The sequence below is a fragment of the Copadichromis virginalis genome, linkage group LG15 (assembly GCF_057382275.1).
Source record: "Copadichromis virginalis isolate Kocher_CV1m ecotype Utaka linkage group LG15, C_Virginalis_male_GT1.1, whole genome shotgun sequence".
Classification (NCBI taxonomy): domain Eukaryota; kingdom Metazoa; phylum Chordata; class Actinopteri; order Cichliformes; family Cichlidae; genus Copadichromis; species Copadichromis virginalis.
The window spans coordinates 12361522-12378774 of record NC_140632.1 but is presented as its reverse complement, the minus strand read 5'-3'; the positions used below and the strand labels follow the sequence as shown (position 1 = coordinate 12378774).

Below are 17253 nucleotides of genomic sequence, written 5' to 3'. Positions count from 1 at the left end.
ATTAGGGAAAGCCCAGACATAACAGGAATACAGTTACCGGGAGGAGAAACATTAAAAATGTAACAGTATGTAATTATCATATTATGAAAACAATTATAACGCCAAGAAAGTTATAAAAATGAATTGAAGACGCTCCGTCTCAACGACCGCTGATTGGACTGCAGGCGACCACGTGATTTTGAATCTCATTAACCGGCATGCGCTGACCGGCGTTTCAGAAACTAAAGTGTCGTCATATATGTGGCGCCGTTTAAAAACTGAAACATGCCGACCATAGTTATATTGTGATGTTTCGGAGGTAAAACGTCAGTAAAACATCGACCTGTCCTCTACCATTTGTTAGAAGGCGACTGTGTTCTTCATTGTAACCATGAGTTAGAGTTGCAGTAAGCAGAATGAGTCGTTTCTGTCGTGCGATATGTGGGTATCGCTTCTCGGCCTTTTGGCTAAGATCAAGTGTAGTATCTGTTCTTATCAGTTTAATATCTGATACGTCCCCTACCCGGGGACCATATATTAAATTGATTTTTGGAGCAGGGAGATGGAATAGGGGCTTGCTCCGTCCACTCCACGCATCGACCTGGTATTGCAGTATTTCTAGGAACGGTGCACCCCCTGAAGCTGTGAAAAACAAATGGCATTTGACTCAACAGTTTGTGCAAAGAAATTTCTTATACGCTAGATATATGCGTGCGTCTGCATATCTGGACATTGTCTTCGTGTAATCTTCCAAGGTTAGTCAGACTGAAATCTTGCGACTTAATATTTGTGAATGACTTACATTTAACTATTACCAGAATTACTAAATCCTGCCACTTGGACTGACACGTGGCTGGACACACATTTTCTATGGGAAATCAAAAAAATATCTCGTTTTGAACTGCAGTTACACTATTCTGGCTCCAATCCTGCAGTTACCTCTGTTGTCCACTAGAGACCAATAGAAGTCTTTAAAAACCGGAGGCTTCCATCTACAAGGACTCATGTTGATTATAGGTTTAACTCTTCTCTTTCTCTACATACTGCAGCTTTCTGTCCTCTGTGGCTGTAAATTACATCGTTTGAAAAAAAAAACACCACACAATTTTTTCTTGGCTTTTTAGCTAAAATCACCTGTATTGTCTGTTGTTTCCATTTGTGGATGGTTAATAGTGCAGAAGATTGTTTTTCTGTTTTCAGGATTACATGAAAACATTTTGGAACAGATCATTTTTGTATATAATAAATCTTAGGATAGTATTGGTTTTGATGATTTATAAAACAGCTGTGTGCCGTAGCCCTGCAGAGGAAAAAAAAAAAAGAAAAAAAGAAAAAAAAAAAAATCTGTTCTTATCAGTTTAATATCTGATACGTCCCCTACCCGGGGACCATATATTAAATTGATTTTTGGAGCAGGGAGATGGAATAGGGGCTTGCTCCGTCCACTCCACGCATCGACCTGGTATTGCAGTATTTCTAGGAACGGTGCACCCCCTGAAGCTGTGAAAAACAAATGGCATTTGACTCAACAGTTTGTGCAAAGAAATTTCTTATACGCTAGATATATGCGTGCGTCTGCATATCTGGACATTGTCTTCGTGTAATCTTCCAAGGTTAGTCAGACTGAAATCTTGCGACTTAATATTTGTGAATGACTTACATTTAACTATTACCAGAATTACTAAATCCTGCCACTTGGACTGACACGTGGCTGGACACACACTTTCTATGGGAAATCAAAAAAATATGTCGTTTTGAACTGCAGTTACACTATTCTGGCTCCAATCCTGCAGTTACCTCTGTTGTCCACTAGAGACCAATAGAAGTCTTTAAAAACCGGAGGCTTCCATCTACAAGGACTCATGTTGATTATAGGTTTAACTCTTCTCTTTCTCTACATACTGCAGCTTTCTGTCCTCTGTGGCTGTAAATTACATCGTTTGAAAAAAAAAACACCACACAATTTTTTCTTGGCTTTTTAGCTAAAATCACCTGTATTGTCTGTTGTTTCCATTTGTGGATGGTTAATAGTGCAGAAGATTGTTTTTCTGTTTTCAGGATTACATGAAAACATTTTGGAACAGATCATTTTTGTATATAATAAATCTTAGGATAGTATTGGTTTTGATGATTTATAAAACAGCTGTGTGCCGTAGCCCTGCAGAGGAAAAAAAAAAAAGAAAAAAAGAAAAAAAAAAATCTGTTCTTATCAGTTTAATATCTGATACGTCCCCTACCCGGGGACCATATATTAAATTGATTTTTGGAGCAGGGAGATGGAATAGGGGCTTGCTCCGTCCACTCCACGCATCGACCTGGTATTGCAGTATTTCTAGGAACGGTGCACCCCCTGAAGCTGTGAAAAACAAATGGCATTTGACTCAACAGTTTGTGCAAAGAAATTTCTTATACGCTAGATATATGCGTGCGTCTGCATATCTGGACATTGTCTTCGTGTAATCTTCCAAGGTTAGTCAGACTGAAATCTTGCGACTTAATATTTGTGAATGACTTACATTTAACTATTACCAGAATTACTAAATCCTGCCACTTGGACTGACACGTGGCTGGACACACACTTTCTATGGGAAATCAAAAAAATATGTCGTTTTGAACTGCAGTTACACTATTCTGGCTCCAATCCTGCAGTTACCTCTGTTGTCCACTAGAGACCAATAGAAGTCTTTAAAAACCGGAGGCTGCCATCTACAAGGACTCATGTTGATTATAGGTTTAACTCTTCTCTTTCTCTACATACTGCAGCTTTCTGTCCTCTGTGGCTGTAAATTACATCGTTTGAAAAAAAAAACACCACACAATTTTTTCTTGGCTTTTTAGCTAAAATCACCTGTATTGTCTGTTGTTTCCATTTGTGGATGGTTAATAGTGCAGAAGATTGTTTTTCTGTTTTCAGGATTACATGAAAACATTTTGGAACAGATCATTTTTGTATATAATAAATCTTAGGATAGTATTGGTTTTGATGATTTATAAAACAGCTGTGTGCCGTAGCCCTGGTAGTGTGGATCCTTAGTGTGTAAAGAGTAGATACCTCATGTAATATGTGTGAATGAAAATCCATGGACTTTATAAGAGTCCTCCATTTATGGCTATGATCCTAACAAACAAGATTAATACCTTTCTTTCTCCTACCAATCTTCCTGTTTCCTAAAGGAACACGCATGCACAATATATATGCACCAGGGTGGCCGAGTGGTTAAGGCGTTGGCCTTAAGCTCCAATGAGCGCATGCTCTCGTGGGTTCAAACCCCACTCCTGGTATAATTTGGAGCCTCATGACTGGTAAACTGAAATGTATCTATGGGAGCAACAATGATCAATAGGAGTTTTTAGGAATTTGCTGTGAGCAATATCCCCCCACCCAGTCACCCCCAAAAAAGCTGGGATGAAAGACAAATGAGAGGTCTGTGCCAAGGTCGCCCCCTCTCAGTCTTACTGTACATGTTATATGTAGAACCGTTGGCTTGTGCAATTAGGGAAAGCCCAGACATAACAGGAATACAGTTACCGGGAGGAGAAACATTAAAAATGTAACAGTATGTAATTATCATATTATGAAAACAATTATAACGCCAAGAAAGTTATAAAAATGAATTGAAGACGCTCCGTCTCAACGACCGCTGATTGGACTGCAGGCGACCACGTGATTTTGAATCTCATTAACCGGCATGCGCTGACCGGCGTTTCAGAAACTAAAGTGTCGTCATATATGTGGCGCCGTTTAAAAACTGAAACATGCCGACCATAGTTATATTGTGATGTTTCGGAGGTAAAACGTCAGTAAAACATCGACCTGTCCTCTACCATTTGTTAGAAGGCGACTGTGTTCTTCATTGTAACCATGAGTTAGAGTTGCAGTAAGCAGAATGAGTCGTTTCTGTCGTGCGATATGTGGGTATCGCTTCTCGGCCTTTTGGCTAAGATCAAGTGTAGTATCTGTTCTTATCAGTTTAATATCTGATACGTCCCCTACCCGGGGACCATATATTAAATTGATTTTTGGAGCAGGGAGATGGAATAGGGGCTTGCTCCGTCCACTCCACGCATCGACCTGGTATTGCAGTATTTCTAGGAACGGTGCACCCCCTGAAGCTGTGAAAAACAAATGGCATTTGACTCAACAGTTTGTGCAAAGAAATTTCTTATACGCTAGATATATGCGTGCGTCTGCATATCTGGACATTGTCTTCGTGTAATCTTCCAAGGTTAGTCAGACTGAAATCTTGCGACTTAATATTTGTGAATGACTTACATTTAACTATTACCAGAATTACTAAATCCTGCCACTTGGACTGACACGTGGCTGGACACACACTTTCTATGGGAAATCAAAAAAATATCTCGTTTTGAACTGCAGTTACACTATTCTGGCTCCAATCCTGCAGTTACCTCTGTTGTCCACTAGAGACCAATAGAAGTCTTTAAAAACCGGAGGCTTCCATCTACAAGGACTCATGTTGATTATAGGTTTAACTCTTCTCTTTCTCTACATACTGCAGCTTTCTGTCCTCTGTGGCTGTAAATTACATCGTTTGAAAAAAAAAACACCACACAATTTTTTCTTGGCTTTTTAGCTAAAATCAACTGTATTGTCTGTTGTTTCCATTTGTGGATGGTTAATAGTGCAGAAGATTGTTTTTCTGTTTTCAGGATTACATGAAAACATTTTGGAACAGATCATTTTTGTATATCGTTAGCTTCATAGCATAATTGCCTAAGTCATTTGACTAAGTCAATGACTTAGGCACTTATGCTATGAAGCTAACGATATAATAAATCTTAGGATAGTATTGGTTTTGATGATTTATAAAACAGCTGTGTGCCGTAGCCCTGCAGAGGAAAAAAAAAAAAGAAAAAAAGAAAAAAAAAATCTGTTCTTATCAGTTTAATATCTGATACGTCCCCTACCCGGGGACCATATATTAAATTGATTTTTGGAGCAGGGAGATGGAATAGGGGCTTGCTCCGTCCACTCCACGCATCGACCTGGTATTGCAGTATTTCTAGGAACGGTGCACCCCCTGAAGCTGTGAAAAACAAATGGCATTTGACTCAACAGTTTGCGCAAAGAAATTTCTTATACGCTAGATATATGCGTGCGTCTGCATATCTGGACATTGTCTTCGTGTAATCTTCCAAGGTTAGTCAGACTGAAATCTTGCGACTTAATATTTGTGAATGACTTACATTTAACTATTACCAGAATTACTAAATCCTGCCACTTGGACTGACACGTGGCTGGACACACACTTTCTATGGGAAATCAAAAAAATATCTCGTTTTGAACTGCAGTTACACTATTCTGGCTCCAATCCTGCAGTTACCTCTGTTGTCCACTAGAGACCAATAGAAGTCTTTAAAAACCGGAGGCTTCCATCTACAAGGACTCATGTTGATTATAGGTTTAACTCTTCTCTTTCTCTACATACTGCAGCTTTCTGTCCTCTGTGGCTGTAAATTACATCGTTTGAAAAAAAAAACACCACACAATTTTTTCTTGGCTTTTTAGCTAAAATCACCTGTATTGTCTGTTGTTTCCATTTGTGGATGGTTAATAGTGCAGAAGATTGTTTTTCTGTTTTCAGGATTACATGAAAACATTTTGGAACAGATCATTTTTGTATATAATAAATCTTAGGATAGTATTGGTTTTGATGATTTATAAAACAGCTGTGTGCCGTAGCCCTGCAGAGGAAAAAAAAAAAAGAAAAAAAGAAAAAAAAAAATCTGTTCTTATCAGTTTAATATCTGATACGTCCCCTACCCGGGGACCATATATTAAATTGATTTTTGGAGCAGGGAGATGGAATAGGGGCTTGCTCCGTCCACTCCACGCATCGACCTGGTATTGCAGTATTTCTAGGAACGGTGCACCCCCTGAAGCTGTGAAAAACAAATGGCATTTGACTCAACAGTTTGTGCAAAGAAATTTCTTATACGCTAGATATATGCGTGCGTCTGCATATCTGGACATTGTCTTCGTGTAATCTTCCAAGGTTAGTCAGACTGAAATCTTGCGACTTAATATTTGTGAATGACTTACATTTAACTATTACCAGAATTACTAAATCCTGCCACTTGGACTGACACGTGGCTGGACACACACTTTCTATGGGAAATCAAAAAAATATGTCGTTTTGAACTGCAGTTACACTATTCTGGCTCCAATCCTGCAGTTACCTCTGTTGTCCACTAGAGACCAATAGAAGTCTTTAAAAACCGGAGGCTGCCATCTACAAGGACTCATGTTGATTATAGGTTTAACTCTTCTCTTTCTCTACATACTGCAGCTTTCTGTCCTCTGTGGCTGTAAATTACATCGTTTGAAAAAAAAAACACCACACAATTTTTTCTTGGCTTTTTAGCTAAAATCACCTGTATTGTCTGTTGTTTCCATTTGTGGATGGTTAATAGTGCAGAAGATTGTTTTTCTGTTTTCAGGATTACATGAAAACATTTTGGAACAGATCATTTTTGTATATAATAAATCTTAGGATAGTATTGGTTTTGATGATTTATAAAACAGCTGTGTGCCGTAGCCCTGGTAGTGTGGATCCTTAGTGTGTAAAGAGTAGATACCTCATGTAATATGTGTGAATGAAAATCCATGGACTTTATAAGAGTCCTCCATTTATGGCTATGATCCTAACAAACAAGATTAATACCTTTCTTTCTCCTACCAATCTTCCTGTTTCCTAAAGGAACACGCATGCACAATATATATGCACCAGGGTGGCCGAGTGGTTAAGGCGTTGGCCTTAAGCTCCAATGAGCGCATGCTCTCGTGGGTTCAAACCCCACTCCTGGTATAATTTGGAGCCTCATGACTGGTAAACTGAAATGTATCTATGGGAGCAACAATGATCAATAGGAGTTTTTAGGAATTTTCTGTGAGCAATATCCCCCCACCCAGTCACCCCCAAAAAAGCTGGGATGAAAGACAAATGAGAGGTCTGTGCCAAGGTCGCCCCCTCTCAGTCTTACTGTACATGTTATATGTAGAACCGTTGGCTTGTGCAATTAGGGAAAGCCCAGACATAACAGGAATACAGTTACCGGGAGGAGAAACATTAAAAATGTAACAGTATGTAATTATCATATTATGAAAACAATTATAACGCCAAGAAAGTTATAAAAATGAATTGAAGACGCTCCGTCTCAACGACCGCTGATTGGACTGCAGGCGACCACGTGATTTTGAATCTCATTAACCGGCATGCGCTGACCGGCGTTTCAGAAACTAAAGTGTCGTCATATATGTGGCGCCGTTTAAAAACTGAAACATGCCGACCATAGTTATATTGTGATGTTTCGGAGGTAAAACGTCAGTAAAACATCGACCTGTCCTCTACCATTTGTTAGAAGGCGACTGTGTTCTTCATTGTAACCATGAGTTAGAGTTGCAGTAAGCAGAATGAGTCGTTTCTGTCGTGCGATATGTGGGTATCGCTTCTCGGCCTTTTGGCTAAGATCAAGTGTAGTATCTGTTCTTATCAGTTTAATATCTGATACGTCCCCTACCCGGGGACCATATATTAAATTGATTTTTGGAGCAGGGAGATGGAATAGGGGCTTGCTCCGTCCACTCCACGCATCGACCTGGTATTGCAGTATTTCTAGGAACGGTGCACCCCCTGAAGCTGTGAAAAACAAATGGCATTTGACTCAACAGTTTGTGCAAAGAAATTTCTTATACGCTAGATATATGCGTGCGTCTGCATATCTGGACATTGTCTTCGTGTAATCTTCCAAGGTTAGTCAGACTGAAATCTTGCGACTTAATATTTGTGAATGACTTACATTTAACTATTACCAGAATTACTAAATCCTGCCACTTGGACTGACACGTGGCTGGACACACACTTTCTATGGGAAATCAAAAAAATATCTCGTTTTGAACTGCAGTTACACTATTCTGGCTCCAATCCTGCAGTTACCTCTGTTGTCCACTAGAGACCAATAGAAGTCTTTAAAAACCGGAGGCTTCCATCTACAAGGACTCATGTTGATTATAGGTTTAACTCTTCTCTTTCTCTACATACTGCAGCTTTCTGTCCTCTGTGGCTGTAAATTACATCGTTTGAAAAAAAAAACACCACACAATTTTTTCTTGGCTTTTTAGCTAAAATCAACTGTATTGTCTGTTGTTTCCATTTGTGGATGGTTAATAGTGCAGAAGATTGTTTTTCTGTTTTCAGGATTACATGAAAACATTTTGGAACAGATCATTTTTGTATATAATAAATCTTAGGATAGTATTGGTTTTGATGATTTATAAAACAGCTGTGTGCCGTAGCCCTGGTAGTGTGGATCCTTAGTGTGTAAAGAGTAGATACCTCATGTAATATGTGTGAATGAAAATCCATGGACTTTATAAGAGTCCTCCATTTATGGCTATGATCCTAACAAACAAGATTAATACCTTTCTTTCTCCTACCAATCTTCCTGTTTCCTAAAGGAACACGCATGCACAATATATATGCACCAGGGTGGCCGAGTGGTTAAGGCGTTGGACTTAAGCTCCAATGAGCGCATGCTCTCGTGGGTTCAAACCCCACTCCTGGTATAATTTGGAGCCTCATGACTGGTAAACTGAAATGTATCTATGGGAGCAACAATGATCAATAGGAGTTTTTAGGAATTTTCTGTGAGCAATATCCCCCCACCCAGTCACCCCCAAAAAAGCTGGGATGAAAGACAAATGAGAGGTCTGTGCCAAGGTCGCCCCCTCTCAGTCTTACTGTACATGTTATATGTAGAACCGTTGGCTTGTGCAATTAGGGAAAGCCCAGACATAACAGGAATACAGTTACCGGGAGGAGAAACATTAAAAATGTAACAGTATGTAATTATCATATTATGAAAACAATTATAACGCCAAGAAAGTTATAAAAATGAATTGAAGACGCTCCGTCTCAACGACCGCTGATTGGACTGCAGGCGACCACGTGATTTTGAATCTCATTAACCGGCATGCGCTGACCGGCGTTTCAGAAACTAAAGTGTCGTCATATATGTGGCGCCGTTTAAAAACTGAAACATGCCGACCATAGTTATATTGTGATGTTTCGGAGGTAAAACGTCAGTAAAACATCGACCTGTCCTCTACCATTTGTTAGAAGGCGACTGTGTTCTTCATTGTAACCATGAGTTAGAGTTGCAGTAAGCAGAATGAGTCGTTTCTGTCGTGCGATATGTGGGTATCGCTTCTCGGCCTTTTGGCTAAGATCAAGTGTAGTATCTGTTCTTATCAGTTACAAGGCGAGAAGCAATGTAGGATGGCGGCGACGTCGGCCAATTTTTCGGAGAGGAATACATGGTCGTATGGAACGAGGAATACCTTGAGATTCGAACTAATGGATAAAGAAAAGGATTTCCATGACAGAATTAATTTCGGACGAAGGATTCTTTATGATGCATTGAAGGTACAACCAGAGGAAATCTACTGCCTCCAGCAAAGTACGGCAAGTAAGCACTATGACGTGACTTTTTGCACGGGAGAGTACGCGGAGGAGGTGAGAAAGAGATGTGGTACAGAAGAAAATGAAGAACTAAAAAAATATATGGTAACCCCGTTATACAGGAACGATTATAGGATTTTAACGGTGCACATGTATAATCCCTGGGTTACAGAAGAGACCATTAAGTACTTCCTGGGGCGGTACGTTACAGTGCTCCCAGGGGTACGAAAAATAAAGGACGGGCTAGGCCTATGGACTGGAAAAAGACAGTTTCGGGTAAAACTTAAAATGGATATGACAACGGAAGATGGATACTGCCACCCGCCTGCAGTGTTTTCCATCGGAGCAGACAGAGGTTTTTTGGTGTATGCAGGACAGCCACAAGCATGCAGAAAATGCGGCAGTACGGGACATAATGCAGACAATTGTGAGCAGGTGAGGTGTAGGAGCTGCGGGAAAAATGGCCATATCACAAGAGACTGCAAAGAGCCTAGAAGGTGTCACTTATGTGGCTCAGATACACATATGGCAAGAGATTGCACTAGGCCCAGATCATATTCGGAAGCAGCTAAAGCAGGGACCGAGGTAGAGCGGTATGAAGAAACGGATATAGGAACAAATATTGGGGAAAGCGCACAAGAGGCGCCACCAGCAGAAAGGAATCAGACTAATGAGGAAGAAGGGGGGGGAGAGGATGGGGCCGAACAAGGAAAAGAAGAAGGCGATAAGATGGGGGAGAAAAATGGGGAGAAGCAGTGCGAAGAAGGACAAATATGGGAAGTGGCAGCTAAGCCACGAAGAAAGTCGGCCAAAAGGCGTAGGAGAGTGAGCTCGGGAGTCCCTCCAGGAGAGACTAATTTGAAAGAAGATAAAGGAGAGCGGATGGAAGAGGGAGGGGAGATGGGAGCGTATGTGTTGAGAGGGACGCAGACTGAATGTATGCACACACCAATGAGTGATTTAACGAGTGATGGAGACGTTGAAGAAGAAGAAGTAGAAAGTGAAGAAAAATCGGAAGATTCATTTATAAAAAATTTGCTGGCGCAAGTCAACATGGACTAATAAGGGAGGGGAAAATGGACGACAGAGGTTTTTCTTTTTTTTTCTTTTTCGGCTCTAATTTTGTAAAGTTTTCCTTTTTTTCCAGGGGATATGAAGATCAAAAAAGACCACTAGGAGATGGTATCTGTTTTTTTCTTTTGTTTCTTTGTTATAAAATTATTAAGTGCCCTCTGCTTAGGTGTATAGATACCCCTTTTTTTACTACAAAATGGTGAGGTTCCGAATAATTACGTTAAATGTAAGGGGGTTAAAAAATGCCAGAAAAAGACAAATGGTATATGAATTTCTGTTGTTTTATAATTTTGATGTATGTTTATTACAGGAGGTACATTTGAAGGACGAGAAGGATGTTGTTATTTTTTCGGAGCAGTGGAGGGGGGGTGAATCGGCATGGAGTATAGGAGGAGTATATGGGACAGGGGTGGGAGTGTTGTGTGGAAATAAAAGTATAAAAATAAAAGAAAGTTATACGGTGATACAGGGAAGAGTGATGGTGGTAGATGTAGAAAAAAACGGAGTCCAAAGCCGGATAATAAATGTGTACGCACATGTGGATCCAAAACAAAGAAGAGAACTCCTTTTGTCGATGGACACTTGTTTTATTACAAGGAAAAATATTATAGTGGGAGGGGATTTTAATGTATCTTTAGAAAAAGAAAAATTTTCTCTCCCATTAAAGACATTTATAAGACAATATGGGTTAACGGATGTTATGGGCAGACTTCTGGGGAAAAAAGTAGGGTATACATGGAGAAATACAAGGGGGGTACAGAGTAGGTTGGACTATATTTTGATAGATAAAAAGTGTAAAATTAAAGGGGGAAAAACGATTCCGGTTCTACTCACGGATCACCAGGCGGTAGAGGTGGATTTGGAGATAGAAGGGATGGAATACGGGAAGGGATATTGGAAATTAAATAATGAGGTGTTAAAGGAAAAAGATTATAGGGATAAATTTCTAGAGATCTTCCCTTTATGGGTGAAAGTAAAAGAACTTTATGGAAAAAAAGGGGATTGGTGGGAGGATGTAAAATGCAAGATAAAAAAATTTACGATAGAATATTGTACAGATAGATCTAAACGTAGAAAAGAAGAATTTAATATGTTACAAAAAGAGATAGAACATATTTATGTTATACAAAAGGAGGGGAAGGAAAAAAATGTAGATTTGAAAATTGAAGACTTAAAGGTGAGGCAAGAAGAGTTATTAGAGAGGAAGGCAAGAGCAGAAACATATAAATTAAAACAGAAAGAGTATGAGGAAGATGAAAGGTGTTCCGCATATTTTTTTAAAAAGATGAAAAGTAGGGATAAAAGGGGGGTTATAGAGAAATTGGAAAAGGATGGGAAGGAGATTATAGGGAGGGAAAGCATGTTGGGGGTAGTAAAAGAATATTACGAGGATTTATTTAGAAAAGAAAAAGTAGGGACAGAAAAAAGAGATGTTCTTTTGGGGTCATTAAAGAGGAGATTAGTAGAGGAAGATAGGGAGTTTCTGGAAAGGGAAATAACGATGGAAGAGGCATATAAGGTGGTGAAGGGAATGAAGGTAAATAGGGTACCAGGAATAGATGGATTAACGAAAGAATTTTATGAGGTATTTTGGGGAGTGATAGGGTTACATTTGTTGGAGGTCTTTAAAGAAATATTAGAGGGGGAAGAGATGGCGGAGAGTATGAGGACGGGTGTGATTTCGTTATTATTTAAGAAAGGGAATCCTCATTTACTTGATAATTATAGACCGCTCACTATGTTATGTGTAGATTATAAGATTTTAAGTAAGATAATTGCAAATAGATTGGTAGGGGTAATGTCGGATATAGTGGGAAGTGATCAAACGTGTGGGGTGAAGGGGAGACAAATTTCATGGAATATACAATTACATAGAGACATACTTGCATATGTAAAGGATAGAAAAATGGCGGCAATCTGTGTAAGTTTAGACCAACAAAAGGCATTTGATAGGCTAGATTACGAAATTTTGTGGGAGGTAATGACTAAGATGGGCTTGGGAAAACAATTTATAAGGTGGGTGAGGATCCTTTATAAAGAGATATATTCAAAAATCAAATTGAACGGGTTCCTCACGGAAAAAGTTCATCAAGCGAGGGGGTTGAGACAAGGGTGCCCGTTATCGGTGGTACTCTATGTATTATATGTTGAACCATTGGCTTGTGCGATTCGGGAGAATAAAAGAGTGAGGGGGATAATGATGCCGGGGGGGGAATGTTTGAAAATATCTCAATATGCGGATGATACTATACTATATTTAGCGGACGACGACAGTTTAAGAGAAGTTGTGGAAATATTAAAAATATATGAAGAAGTTACAGGATCAAAAATAAATAAGGAAAAGACAAAATATAAGTACTTGGGGACGTGGGAAGGTAGAAGGGAAAATATTTGTGATTATACTTTGTGTGAAGGTCCTATGGACATTCTAGGAATTTCTTTTGGGAATAATGAGGGCGATGCTATTTGGAACTGGAAGGGGAAGATGGCAGAGGTGGAAAGGAAATTACGACTATGGAAAATGAGGAAGCTTACAATTACTGGGAAGGTGTTAGTGATAAAGAGCGAGGTGGTGCCGAAATTATTGTATCTTGGCTATGTGTTCCCGATGCCACAAGTATTTAGAGCACAAATAATGAGGGGAATATTTAACTTTATATGGGGAGGTTACGAGTACGTAAAGAGAGTACAAATGTATCAGGAGGTTGCCGATGGGGGAAAAGGGGTACCGAACATTCCGTTAAAGTTAGATACGATTTTTTATGCAAATGTGTGTACGCTGTTAAAGAAGCCATATATTCATAAATGTCAGATATTGTTATGGTTCTGGTTAGCTATTCCATACCGGTTTTTAATTGGGTGGGAAAATCAGGGGCCGAAGGCAGAGACAAGACCAGAATACTTTCAGAGGATGGTTAAGTGGGGAAAGAGACATATAGAGTGCAGGGAGGTGGATACAATACAAAATCATAAACTTCTGTATAAAAAACTGGTGAGGAATGCTAACTACAACCAGGGGATAGTGAGTTCGGAAGTTTGGGAATACGCACAGGATAAGAGTTATAAGAATGTTTTGAAAGATTTTAATTGGATGCACCTACATAGGAAATTACCTGTAAGGACTACGATGTATGCACATAATTTGGGGAAGTTAAAAGAATGTCCGAGGGATAATTGCACAGAGGAAGAAACGATTGAACACGTCCTATGGGGGTGCAAATATGCAAAAAAGGTATGGGCTGGAATGAAGAGGAGGTATAAGGGACTAGAGGCTTTGACATATGAGGAAATAACTTATCTTAGGCCTAAGGATAAAAAGAAGGAGGAAAATAAAATACGTTGTATGTTGTTATCAATTACAAAACTTAAGATATGGAGGGCAAGACAGGGGTATATAAGGGGGGGGTATGAATGGAAAGAGATGGGAACAATAAAGGATATAGAGAGGGAATTTGAGGGGATATATCGGCATGAATTACAAAGATGGGGAATAGACACGATTAAGGACAGGTGGAAGGATTATTATGAATGATGTAAAAGATGTTTTTGTGAAATATGAAAAGTATTCAATGGAATGTTGAGCAAATGGAAATGTAAGATGGTGTTGTAAGTAAAAATAAAAAAGGAAAAAAAAAAAAAAAAAAATCTGTTCTTATCAGTTTAATATCTGATACGTCCCCTACCCGGGGACCATATATTAAATTGATTTTTGGAGCAGGGAGATGGAATAGGGGCTTGCTCCGTCCACTCCACGCATCGACCTGGTATTGCAGTATTTCTAGGAACGGTGCACCCCCTGAAGCTGTGAAAAACAAATGGCATTTGACTCAACAGTTTGTGCAAAGAAATTTCTTATACGCTAGATATATGCGTGCGTCTGCATATCTGGACATTGTCTTCGTGTAATCTTCCAAGGTTAGTCAGACTGAAATCTTGCGACTTAATATTTGTGAATGACTTACATTTAACTATTACCAGAATTACTAAATCCTGCCACTTGGACTGACACGTGGCTGGACACACACTTTCTATGGGAAATCAAAAAAATATCTCGTTTTGAACTGCAGTTACACTATTCTGGCTCCAATCCTGCAGTTACCTCTGTTGTCCACTAGAGACCAATAGAAGTCTTTAAAAACCGGAGGCTTCCATCTACAAGGACTCATGTTGATTATAGGTTTAACTCTTCTCTTTCTCTACATACTGCAGCTTTCTGTCCTCTGTGGCTGTAAATTACATCGTTTGAAAAAAAAAACACCACACAATTTTTTCTTGGCTTTTTAGCTAAAATCACCTGTATTGTCTGTTGTTTCCATTTGTGGATGGTTAATAGTGCAGAAGATTGTTTTTCTGTTTTCAGGATTACATGAAAACATTTTGGAACAGATCATTTTTGTATATAATAAATCTTAGGATAGTATTGGTTTTGATGATTTATAAAACAGCTGTGTGCCGTAGCCCTGCAGAGGAAAAAAAAAAAAGAAAAAAAGAAAAAAAAAAAAATCTGTTCTTATCAGTTTAATATCTGATACGTCCCCTACCCGGGGACCATATATTAAATTGATTTTTGGAGCAGGGAGATGGAATAGGGGCTTGCTCCGTCCACTCCACGCATCGACCTGGTATTGCAGTATTTCTAGGAACGGTGCACCCCCTGAAGCTGTGAAAAACAAATGGCATTTGACTCAACAGTTTGTGCAAAGAAATTTCTTATACGCTAGATATATGCGTGCGTCTGCATATCTGGACATTGTCTTCGTGTAATCTTCCAAGGTTAGTCAGACTGAAATCTTGCGACTTAATATTTGTGAATGACTTACATTTAACTATTACCAGAATTACTAAATCCTGCCACTTGGACTGACACGTGGCTGGACACACACTTTCTATGGGAAATCAAAAAAATATGTCGTTTTGAACTGCAGTTACACTATTCTGGCTCCAATCCTGCAGTTACCTCTGTTGTCCACTAGAGACCAATAGAAGTCTTTAAAAACCGGAGGCTTCCATCTACAAGGACTCATGTTGATTATAGGTTTAACTCTTCTCTTTCTCTACATACTGCAGCTTTCTGTCCTCTGTGGCTGTAAATTACATCGTTTGAAAAAAAAAACACCACACAATTTTTTCTTGGCTTTTTAGCTAAAATCACCTGTATTGTCTGTTGTTTCCATTTGTGGATGGTTAATAGTGCAGAAGATTGTTTTTCTGTTTTCAGGATTACATGAAAACATTTTGGAACAGATCATTTTTGTATATAATAAATCTTAGGATAGTATTGGTTTTGATGATTTATAAAACAGCTGTGTGCCGTAGCCCTGCAGAGGAAAAAAAAAAAAGAAAAAAAGAAAAAAAAAAATCTGTTCTTATCAGTTTAATATCTGATACGTCCCCTACCCGGGGACCATATATTAAATTGATTTTTGGAGCAGGGAGATGGAATAGGGGCTTGCTCCGTCCACTCCACGCATCGACCTGGTATTGCAGTATTTCTAGGAACGGTGCACCCCCTGAAGCTGTGAAAAACAAATGGCATTTGACTCAACAGTTTGTGCAAAGAAATTTCTTATACGCTAGATATATGCGTGCGTCTGCATATCTGGACATTGTCTTCGTGTAATCTTCCAAGGTTAGTCAGACTGAAATCTTGCGACTTAATATTTGTGAATGACTTACATTTAACTATTACCAGAATTACTAAATCCTGCCACTTGGACTGACACGTGGCTGGACACACACTTTCTATGGGAAATCAAAAAAATATGTCGTTTTGAACTGCAGTTACACTATTCTGGCTCCAATCCTGCAGTTACCTCTGTTGTCCACTAGAGACCAATAGAAGTCTTTAAAAACCGGAGGCTGCCATCTACAAGGACTCATGTTGATTATAGGTTTAACTCTTCTCTTTCTCTACATACTGCAGCTTTCTGTCCTCTGTGGCTGTAAATTACATCGTTTGAAAAAAAAAACACCACACAATTTTTTCTTGGCTTTTTAGCTAAAATCACCTGTATTGTCTGTTGTTTCCATTTGTGGATGGTTAATAGTGCAGAAGATTGTTTTTCTGTTTTCAGGATTACATGAAAACATTTTGGAACAGATCATTTTTGTATATAATAAATCTTAGGATAGTATTGGTTTTGATGATTTATAAAACAGCTGTGTGCCGTAGCCCTGGTAGTGTGGATCCTTAGTGTGTAAAGAGTAGATACCTCATGTAATATGTGTGAATGAAAATCCATGGACTTTATAAGAGTCCTCCATTTATGGCTATGATCCTAACAAACAAGATTAATACCTTTCTTTCTCCTACCAATCTTCCTGTTTCCTAAAGGAACACGCATGCACAATATATATGCACCAGGGTGGCCGAGTGGTTAAGGCGTTGGCCTTAAGCTCCAATGAGCGCATGCTCTCGTGGGTTCAAACCCCACTCCTGGTATAATTTGGAGCCTCATGACTGGTAAACTGAAATGTATCTATGGGAGCAACAATGATCAATAGGAGTTTTTAGGAATTTGCTGTGAGCAATATCCCCCCACCCAGTCACCCCCAAAAAAGCTGGGATGAAAGACAAATGAGAGGTCTGTGCCAAGGTCGCCCCCTCTCAGTCTTACTGTACATGTTATATGTAGAACCGTTGGCTTGTGCAATTAGGGAAAGCCCAGACATAACAGGAATACAGTTACCGGGAGGAGAAACATTAAAAATGTAACAG

The 17253-nt window shown here is 39.3% G+C and overlaps 8 non-coding genes and 7 pseudogenes across 8 annotated transcripts; all 15 read left to right on the top strand.

The window, feature by feature from the left end:
• The first annotated feature begins 426 nt into the window (after positions 1 to 426).
• On the top strand, positions 427 to 617 carry LOC146691977 (U2 spliceosomal RNA). Its single transcript, XR_014915435.1, has one exon. It is a non-coding gene; the product is annotated as a U2 spliceosomal RNA (small nuclear RNA).
• A 643-nt stretch (positions 618 to 1260) lies between these two features.
• LOC146691976 (U2 spliceosomal RNA) lies at positions 1261 to 1475 on the top strand (annotated as a pseudogene).
• Positions 1476 to 2118: 643 nt separating this feature from the next.
• On the top strand, positions 2119 to 2331 carry LOC146691975 (U2 spliceosomal RNA; annotated as a pseudogene).
• An 847-nt stretch (positions 2332 to 3178) lies between these two features.
• On the top strand, positions 3179 to 3261 carry trnal-uaa (transfer RNA leucine (anticodon UAA)). The gene has a single exon. It is a non-coding gene; the product is annotated as a tRNA-Leu (tRNA).
• Positions 3262 to 3897: 636 nt separating this feature from the next.
• Positions 3898 to 4088, top strand: LOC146691973 (U2 spliceosomal RNA). Its single transcript, XR_014915434.1, has one exon. It is a non-coding gene; the product is annotated as a U2 spliceosomal RNA (small nuclear RNA).
• Positions 4089 to 4811: 723 nt separating this feature from the next.
• On the top strand, positions 4812 to 5023 carry LOC146691972 (U2 spliceosomal RNA; annotated as a pseudogene).
• Positions 5024 to 5666: 643 nt separating this feature from the next.
• On the top strand, positions 5667 to 5879 carry LOC146691971 (U2 spliceosomal RNA; annotated as a pseudogene).
• Positions 5880 to 6726: 847 nt separating this feature from the next.
• Positions 6727 to 6809, top strand: trnal-uaa (transfer RNA leucine (anticodon UAA)). Its single transcript has one exon. It is a non-coding gene; the product is annotated as a tRNA-Leu (tRNA).
• Positions 6810 to 7445: 636 nt separating this feature from the next.
• LOC146691969 (U2 spliceosomal RNA) lies at positions 7446 to 7636 on the top strand. The gene has a single exon (XR_014915433.1). It is a non-coding gene; the product is annotated as a U2 spliceosomal RNA (small nuclear RNA).
• Positions 7637 to 8483: 847 nt separating this feature from the next.
• trnal-uaa (transfer RNA leucine (anticodon UAA)) lies at positions 8484 to 8566 on the top strand. Its single transcript has one exon. It is a non-coding gene; the product is annotated as a tRNA-Leu (tRNA).
• A 636-nt stretch (positions 8567 to 9202) lies between these two features.
• Positions 9203 to 9318, top strand: LOC146691967 (U2 spliceosomal RNA; annotated as a pseudogene).
• A 4815-nt stretch (positions 9319 to 14133) lies between these two features.
• LOC146691966 (U2 spliceosomal RNA) lies at positions 14134 to 14333 on the top strand. The gene has a single exon (XR_014915394.1). It is a non-coding gene; the product is annotated as a U2 spliceosomal RNA (small nuclear RNA).
• A 643-nt stretch (positions 14334 to 14976) lies between these two features.
• On the top strand, positions 14977 to 15191 carry LOC146691965 (U2 spliceosomal RNA; annotated as a pseudogene).
• A 643-nt stretch (positions 15192 to 15834) lies between these two features.
• On the top strand, positions 15835 to 16047 carry LOC146691964 (U2 spliceosomal RNA; annotated as a pseudogene).
• An 847-nt stretch (positions 16048 to 16894) lies between these two features.
• Positions 16895 to 16977, top strand: trnal-uaa (transfer RNA leucine (anticodon UAA)). Its single transcript has one exon. It is a non-coding gene; the product is annotated as a tRNA-Leu (tRNA).
• The last annotated feature ends 276 nt before the right edge of the window (positions 16978 to 17253 follow it).